General features: G+C 46.5%; 1 protein-coding gene across 2 annotated transcripts in view; it reads right to left on the reverse strand.

Annotated features, from left to right (window-relative positions):
* Positions 1 to 4,545, reverse strand: part of gcgra (glucagon receptor a) — a 115,837-nt gene extending 111,292 nt beyond the window's left edge. The window contains exon 1 of one of the 2 annotated variants that reach the window (XM_059948338.1): positions 4,329 to 4,545. The gene's annotated coding sequence lies outside the window, so the exon portion shown is untranslated. The remainder of the gene's footprint in view (positions 1 to 4,328) is intronic. The other variant, XM_059948343.1, reaches the window with a different exon arrangement.
* Between the last annotated feature and the right edge of the window lie 4,787 nt (positions 4,546 to 9,332).

A 9,332-nucleotide genomic window follows, 5' to 3' on the forward strand; every position in this document is an offset into this window, starting at 1 on the left:
GTCTGCCCCCCTCTCAAAATCGCACTGTGCGCTGAATAAAACGTGGGCGATCATGGTCTTTGACCATGATAGTTCATGACAATTTCTTTTACAGAAGTGGTTTGCCATTGCCTTCTGGGCAGTGTCTTTACAAGAGGGGTGACCCCATCCATTATCAATACTCTTCAGAGATTGTCTGCCTGGCGTCAGTGGTCACATAACCGGGACTTGTGATCTGCACCGGCTGCTCCTACGACTGTCCACCACCTGCCCCCATGGCTTCACATGACCCTGATCAGGGTCTGGGGGGGGGTGGGGGAGGTCTAAGCAGGGGCTACAACTTGCCCAAGGGTGACCCGCAGAGGGAAGGAGCTTCCTTCTCCTCCTTTGGTGGAGACGTATCTCCACCATGCCACCCAAAACACTATTTTTGCAAAACAGTCAGGTAGTGTTCATGGATTGTTCAAAAATATGATGGCGGAGGGGAGGGAGCTGTTTCTAAAACACTGAGTGTGCGTCTTCATGCTCCTGTACCTCTTCCCTGATGGTAGTATTGAGGGCATGGGCTGGGTGGTGGAGGTCCTTAATGATGGATGACACCTACTTGAGGTAGCTCCTTTTGAAGACGTCCTCGATGGAGGGGAGGCTGGTGCCCATGACGGAGCTGACTGAGTTTACAACCCTTTTCAGCTCCTTTTTGATCCCGTGGACCCTCCATACCAGGCAGGACGAGGAAAGGAAGAAAAGTGGGTAGATAACAGGCAGCCCATTCCAGCAAAGTGTTGTAAGGCCACCCAGAACCCCTTCCCAGCCTCAAAGACTCAGGCCAAACCATAAGGAAATTATCAGCCAGCAAAAATGTGCAAATTGCTTCATATTGTCACAAGTACCAAGGTGAAGTGAAACCTTTGTTTTATGGCCCATACAGATCATGCCATCACACCGGTACGGTGAGGTAGCACAAGGGAAAAATGCACAATAAAGTGTAGCATAGACGTGTGCCCTCATCTTTGATTGTCGTTACAGAGAAAGTGCAGTGCAGGCAGGCAATAAGGCGTGCGGTCAAGAGCCCATCTTGACATTCTAGGAAACGAATAAACTCTTCTTGGGCTTCCAGCCGGGTACAGGTATCGATTGTAACCAACATTTAATGACAAACTCTGCCAGCTTCATGAAGATGGTGAGGTTGTCATTGAATCATCGTTTATAATCGATACCTATACCTGGCTCGAAGGCTGGAGAAGAGATTATTCATCATATACGTTGTAAAAACACCAGATCCTTTTTCATACTAGGAAACCATTCAATAATCTGGTAACAGTGGGATAGAAGCTGTCCTGGAGCCTGGTGATAGGGGCCTTCAGGCTTTTGTATCCTCTGCCCAATGGGAGGGGGAGAAGAGGGAATATCTAGAGTGGGAGGGGTTCTCTAACATGCTGGCTACTTCACTGAGGCAGTGACAAGTGTAGACTGAATCCATTGAGGGGAGGCTGGTTTCCCTGACGCGCTGAGCTGTACCCACAACTCTCTGCTGTTTCTTGCGGTCATGCCTTCTTGTAAGTACTTAAACAGGGGCATAAAAGGCCCAGGCGCTGCCTAGTGTATGTCCCTCTCTGATCCGAGAGCAGCAGGAAGATGTCTGTCCGATTCAGCACAATGTGTTACATGCCGATCCTCACGTAGAAAGACAAGGAGAGACACATCAAAACCCAACAGAATCCAGCTCTTAAAGCCTGAGGCCTAACCTCCTGTTAATTAGTGATGGGTTTTGTAAATTCTATGGAACAGATGGCCTACTTGTGCCTGTTTATCTTATTTTAAGTTGGTTTATGTTGCAGGAATTAACCTAATTAGGCCTTGGTGTGCAGTGCAGAGTGTGGGCTTTTCTACCCCTGCTCTGAGTTGGAAACAAACCACATCCCCTTTACACTCAGCTCTTGGGAACATTATACATACACACTAACTGTGGTAGGACTTCTTGTCGAATTTGGGAGTGTTACACACCCACCACATTAACTGTAGTAGAGTTTTCCTTTGAATTTGGGAACATTATACATTCAGTCTAACTGTGGTAGGACTTTCTGTCGAATTTAGGCAAAACTATACATTAACCATGGTAGGACTTTTTGTTGAATTTAGTCAGATATTATACTCATGCACACTAACTATTGTAAGACATTTTGTTGCATTTGGGAACATTACACACACTCTAACTGGAAGGATTTTTAGTTAAATTTAGGAATATTACACACACACACTATGGTAGGATTTTTAGCTAAACCTGGGAATGCAGTGGATTCTGGTTCATTGAGACACATTGTAACCAGTACATTTTGGCCCAATGAGGCTGCTGCCTCAATTTGCCGAAGTTTCATGGAAATAGTTAAAAATGTATTTTAAAAAAGACAAGCTACAATTTAACTAATTAAACAAATCATGTTTTGAATGGAATACAAAACATATCAGAACACTAACAATTTTACAGCAGAATTATCAAACTGTAGCTCCTAATCGATCTCGAGAGAGAGAATGTACCTGGTGTAAGCTGTCATGTTCTTTTGATTGAGTGTATTCGAACAAAATCAGCACAGACACCTAGCGCAGGTAATGGAGTCCCTTCATACAATAATTTTGATGACTGCATCCTCCAAATCTACACTTTTGTCATATTCAAGATGACTGTTGACACTGTTAAAGTCTTTGTAGTTCCTAACTTGTTGAAGTAGTGAAATCATTTCATTTTCAGTCCAGAAAGCATCTCCAAGTCCGAATGCTTGAAATGACAGTAAACAAATCAGCTCTGAATTCTCTTGCTGCTTACTTCTCGCCAATTATCAGTGACAAATATCACTGCTCTTTGAACACAAACACACACCACTGACGCTATTTAAAAACCGTTTTCTCTAAACACGATGCAGCATCTAACGACCACACAAATGCATGTGACATACACTAGTTGGAAACTTCAGCAACAAACTCTTGTTCCGAGCAACACACACAAAATGCCGGAGGAACTCAGCAGCTCCGATGGAAAAGGGTACAGTCAACATTCCGGACCGAGACCCTTTGCCAGTTATTGATCAAGAACCTTCAACCTTCACTTTAAATATACCTAATGATCTGGCCTCCACAGCCAGCTGCAGCAATGAATTCCACAGATTCACCACCCTCTGGCAAAAGAGATTCCTCCTCATCTCCATTCTAAAGGAATGTCCTTATACTCTGAGGCTGTTCCCTCTGGTCCTAGACTCCTCCACGATAGGAAACATCCTCTCCGTGTCCACTCTATCCAGGCCTTTCAACAGCTTTCAATGATATCCCCCCACCCCTGTCATTCTTCTAAATTCCATAGAGAACGAGCCCTGAGGCAACAAGTGCACCACAGACATTAACCATTAACCCAGTCATCTGCTGTTCCGACACTTGTACCCTGCACAGCCTGGACAACCCAGTCCACAGAACATCAGACTTTTAATCAGTGGGTCCAGAGTTCGAGTCCCAGTTCAGGCTGTTGCCTTTATCACACAATTTGACTCTTCATCGCACTTGCATTGATCCCATGAGATGCAACACCCGTGACTGATACAATACAGACTTTGAAAAAACTCTTAGATAAGACCATGAGAGGTAGCAGCAGAATTAGGCCATTCAGCCCATTGAGTCTGCTCTATCATTCCTTCGTGGTTGATTGACTATCCCTCTCAGCTCTATTCTCCTGCCTTCTCCCTGTAACCCTTGACACCCTGACTGATCAAGAACCTATTAAACCCTTCCTTTAAATAAACCCAGTGTCTGGGCATCACAGCCATCTGGGGCAATGAATTCCACAGCCCTCTGCTAAAGGTTGCCAGAGATAGGATCAGGGAGGTAGGGAAAAAATGGAGAAGTGGAAGACTGGAAAGGAGGGAAAGGTTAGATTGAATGTGGAGTAGGTTTACATAGGTTAGCACAATATTGTGGGCTGAAGGGTCTGGACTGAGATGTACTGTTCTATATACTAAATATGTAACTACATAAAGGGTTGTGACAACAGTCATTCTTCATAAGCACAAGAGATTCTGCAGATGCTGGAAATCCAAATCCGCGCACACACAAAACGCTGGAGAAACTCAGCAAGTCAGGCAGCATCCATGGAGGGAAATGAACAGTCGACGTTTTGAGCAAAGGGGCCGGAAAGGAAGGGGGAAGGAGCCAGAATAAGAAGGTGGGGTGGTTTCTGCACCCTTTCCAGTCCTGATGAAGGGTCACAGCCCGAAATGTTGACTGTTTATTTCCCTCCATAGACGCTACCAGACCTGCTGAGCCAAACATCAACATCAGCCAAAGATAAAGGTGGTTCTATGACAAACCTCTCGGCTTCCTTGCCGATGGACTTGGAGGAGGCGGTGTTCCACCAAACGGTAGAGAGAGCCAGGCTGCCGACTGCTCCCGGCCGTTAGCTGCGACGGGGTGGCAGGGAGTGGAAGCTCCCGGCCCTTGCGCGCAATTCCATCCACAACCCAACCGGCGATGGTCCAAAACAAGCCCTCCCGTGCTCGGGGAGAAAATCCGGAGCGAACTCTCTCAATTTGAGCTCTATGGGACACATTGGATTAGAGATTCCAGTGACCTTGCCTGGGTTTATTTCACACAAAAAAATACACGTTAATGATAAACTCATTGACTGGACGGTGCCTCTGCGAGCAGATAGTGTGAGCCACTGTTGCCCTAAAGGGATAAGTCAGGACTTGGCCTGTGGAAATCCATCTCTGCTTGTATTTTTCCAGATAGTAACCTCTTCAAATATTAACGTGAAGTTGTAAGCTGTTAAATTCATGGCGCTTCGGGACTCCGGAGAGGGCAGACCGCGGCCCTCTTTTGGACACAATTTTGGACACAAATCTGTCTCCAGGGTGGAAAATAATGGCAGATCAAATTTAATGACGAAAGCAACAGGAGCATCGAGAAACAGCTTAGCGCTTTCCCACTCTAAATCAGTAAAATTACAATATCCATTATTCGAGAATTCTGGCGTTTCGACATGTGATGTTGTTCACGCTCCCTGAAACTCCCCAGGACCCGGGTTCCCCTTCTGCGCAAGATTCACCAGGACCCCGGTTCCTGTAATTTCTTGAAAATCACCAAGCTCTCGGTTCCCGTAATTCCCTGAATCCCACCAGTGTCCCGGTTCCCGTAATTCCCTGAATCCCACCAGTGTCCCGGTTCCCGTAATTCCCTGAATCCCACCAGTGTCCCGGTTCCCGTAATTCCCTGAATCCCACCAGTGTCTCGGTTCCCGTAATTCCCTGAATCCCATCATGGCCCCAGTTCCCGTAATTCCCTGAATCCCATCATGGCCCCAGTTCCCGTAATTCCCTGAAACTCACCGGGATCTCGGTTACCGTAATCCCTTGAAACTCACCGAGTTCACATGAACTCAATCACGATGTAACATCTAAAATATATGAATCAGTGATGTGTTAGGTAACATCCAAGAGTTTGTCATTACCAAAGCTGGATTATACTCTAAACCCGACACCTGCTGACCTTGCCCACCCTATCTCCTCTGGCCGAACAACACCCCACCCCACCCTCGGGGGTGGTCTAATGGCCAGGTGAGGATGGACTCATTGAGTTGAGTACTCTGTGATTTCAATGTGATGGAACTATTAAGAGACCATTGCAAAGAAGAAGAGGGTTCTCCCAAAATTGGGACCCGGGATTTCTAATGGGTTAGAGCAAGGAGAATTTAAACAGGACAATACCTACTGTTGATAACAGCCATTCTGTTCTTATCTCCCATTGTCATCCATGAGGCCAAATCAGACTCTGGTAGAGAGTTTTGGCTACAAGTGGCCAGCTCAGTGGCACAGTTGGTAGGCATTGCCTCAAGGCTCCAGGGTCCCAGTTTCAATCAATCCTAATCTCCACGGCTGTCCATGTGGAGTTCTCACGCTCTCTCGATGCCTGAACCTGGTTTCCCCAGGGTGCCCTGGCTTCCTTCCGCATCCCAAGGACATGCTGGCTGTTGAGTTAAGTAGTTTCTCTAACGGACCCAATGTGCTTGGGTGGTGGGAGGGTTTGAGGAGTTGATTGTCACGTGAGCTAGCTGACTGGATTGGGATTTGAATAAATTACTCTGGCTTGACTTGACAGGGTAGATGATCCCTGCCCCTAACATCGATAGAGATGTGAAAGAAAGAATTTCTCTGAAAGAGGCCATTCAGTCCATCACACCGGCTGTGGTAGCCAAATAAATCCGCCCCATCCCTTTTCCCGATGTGTGACAGGTTAGCTCGCAGGCAATAACTGTTGGTTTAAGACTGGACCCCTAGAAAGATGTTGAGGATGTGCTGGGTGGGGGCAGCCAACAAGTGCCACTATGCCTCTGGCACTGATGTACCATTCCCTCAGTTTACTAACCCTAACCCACTCATCTTTGGAATGTGGGAGGAAACCAGACGGGAAATACAGCCGAACTCCTTACAGGTGAAGTGGGGACAGAACCTCGGTTGACGACCGCTGGCACTGTAAACTGTTGCTCTAACCTCACCGCCCCAGTGTCTCTAGCTGTCAGCCTGGTGTTTAGTCGCATTAGTAGCCTGCTCTTGGCAAGCCAGTGAGCCATGCGTGGCCTCTTCACAGTGAATGTGTAAAAAGCCTGCTCCAAGCTAAATATTTCAGAGCAAACATCGCACCTCACAGCTGACAGGGCAGCGAGTCAGCGTCCGTGAAACAGACCACTCAACGCCACTCGCTACTCATTCATAAGCTTGGGCTGCAGTGACAGGTAGGTTATATTGGGTGGGGACAGCAGATTCCCTTCCCTGGGCGATATCAGAGAACCAGGAGGGTATTTCCACAACACAACAGAGTCTATACACAGCAAAGTACAGTTGACGGAATTTAATTTGCACCGAGCCGGAGTTGAGGCAAGGTCTGGGTCGTTCTGGTATCTGATTCCAGATACTAGAGGTCACCTGACCTTTAGGGTCCACAGAGGCCACCCTGGAGCCACGGGCACCCCACCCACCTTCAGAGGCTGACAAGAGTGATCCCGGGAATGAAAGAGCCAACGTCTCAGGAGCAGTGGATGACTCTGGGCCTGTGTTGCTGGAGTTTAGTAGAATGAGGAGGGATCTTATTGATACCTGCCCAATACTGAAAGGCCCAGATAGAGTGGATACAGAGAGGATGTTTCCTACTGTGGATGGAGTCTAGGTCCAGAGGGCACAGCCTCAGAAAACAAGGACGTCCCTTTAGAACAATTTCTTTAAATTTCTTTAGCCAGAGAGTGGTGTCTCTGTGCAATTCATTGCAAAACCAGCTGCGGAGGCCAAATCTTGGGATATATTTAAAACGGAGGTTCTTGACTAGTAAGGGCATGAAGGGTAACGGGGAGAAGGGGGGTTGAGAGAAAAAATAAATCATCTGTGATTGAATGGCAGAGCAGACTTGATGGACTGAATCACCTGGTCAATACAAATACCTAAACCAGAATGCCATTTATTGACTATACTGCTCAGCATTTAACACCATCGTTCCCACAGTCCTGATCGAAAAGCTACTGAACCTGTTCCTCTGTACCTCTGTCTGTAACTGGATTCTCGACTTCCTAACCAGAAGACCACAATCTGTGCAGACTGGTAACAACATCTCCTCTTTGACAATCAACACTGGTGCAGCTCAGAGATGTGTGCTTAGCCAACTGCTCAACTCTCTCTACACCCATGGCCATGTGGCTAGGCATAGCTTAACTGCCATCTATAAATTTGCTGATGATACAGCCATTGGCAGAATCTCATACGCCCAGACGAGAGGGCGTACAGAAGTGGGATATACGAGCTGGTTGAGTTGAGTTGCAGCAACAACCTTGCATTCAACGTCATTAAGACAAAAGAGCTGACTGCGGACTTCAAAAAGGGGGTATGATGAGGGAACGTGAACCAATCCCCATAGAGGGATCAGAGGTGGAGAGAGTGAGAAACTTCAAGTTCCTGAGCGTCAACATCTCTGAGGATCTAACTTAGTCCCAACATGTTGTATTTCATTTGGAGTTTGAGGAGACTTGGTTTGTCACTTCAAATACAGATGTACCATGGAGAGCATTCGGACAGGCTGCATCACTGCCTGGTATGGGGTGGGTGTGGTTGGAGGCTACTGCACAGGAACAAAAGAAACTGCAGAAAGTTCTACCATTAGTCTGCTCCATCAGGGGTGCCAGCCTCCATAGTACCCAAGACATCTTCAAGGAGTGGTGCTTCAGAAAGATGGTACCCATCATTAAGGACCCCTCACCACCCAGGACATGCCCTGTTCTCATTGTTATCACCAGGAAGGAGGTACAGAAGCCTGAAGGCATACACTCAGTGATTCAGGAACAGCTTCATCCCCTCTGCCATATGATTTCTAAGTGGATGTTGAACCCATGAACACTGTTACTGTGAATAGCTAAGTGAGTAAAAGGTGACCTGATTTTGAAAAGGCAAAAAGTTAAAGATGACACATTTCTTTAATATTTTAAACAAGATTACTTTTTTTATTTCTACCTTTTGCAGTTTCAAAATAACAAAAAAGGTAAAGGGCCCAAAGCAAAAATTTGGGCACCCTGCATGGTCAGTACTTAGTAACATCCCCTTTCGCAAGTATCACAGCTTGTAAACGCTTTCTGTAGCCAGCTAAGAGTCTTTCAATTCCTGTTTGGGGGATTTTCGCCCATTCTTCCTTGCAAAAGACTTCTAGTTCTGTGAGATACTTGGGCCGTCTTGCATGCACTGCTCTTTTGAGGTCTATTCACAGATTTTCAATGATGTTTAGATCATGGGACAGTGAGGGCCATGGCAAAACCTTCAGCTTGTGCCTCTTGAGGTAGTCCATTGTGGATTTTGAGGTGTGATTAGGATCATTAACCTGTTGTAGAAGCCATCCTCTTTTCATCTTCAGCTTTTTTACAGATGGTGTGATCTTTGCTTCCAGAATTTGCTGGCATTTAATTGAATTAATTCTTCCCTCTCCCAGTGAAATGTTCCCCGTGCCACTGGCTGCAACACAAGCCCAAAGCATGATCGATCCACCCCTGTGCTTAACAGTTGGAGAGGTGTTTTTTTCATGAAATTCTGCACCCTTTTTTCTCCAAACATACCTTTGCTCATTGCAGCCAAAAAGTTCTATTTTAACTTCATCAGTCCACAGGACTTGTTTCCAAAATGCATCGGGCTTGTTTAGATGTTCCTTTGCAAACCTCTGATGCTGAATTTTGTGGTGAGGATGCAGGAAAGGTTTTCTTCTGATGACTCTCCCATGAAGGTCATATCTGTGCAGGTGTCGCTGCACAGTAGAACAGTACACCGCCACTCCAGAGTCTGCTAAATCTT

This window comes from Hypanus sabinus, chromosome 23 (genome assembly GCF_030144855.1).
Source record: "Hypanus sabinus isolate sHypSab1 chromosome 23, sHypSab1.hap1, whole genome shotgun sequence".
Taxonomy (NCBI): domain Eukaryota; kingdom Metazoa; phylum Chordata; class Chondrichthyes; order Myliobatiformes; family Dasyatidae; genus Hypanus; species Hypanus sabinus.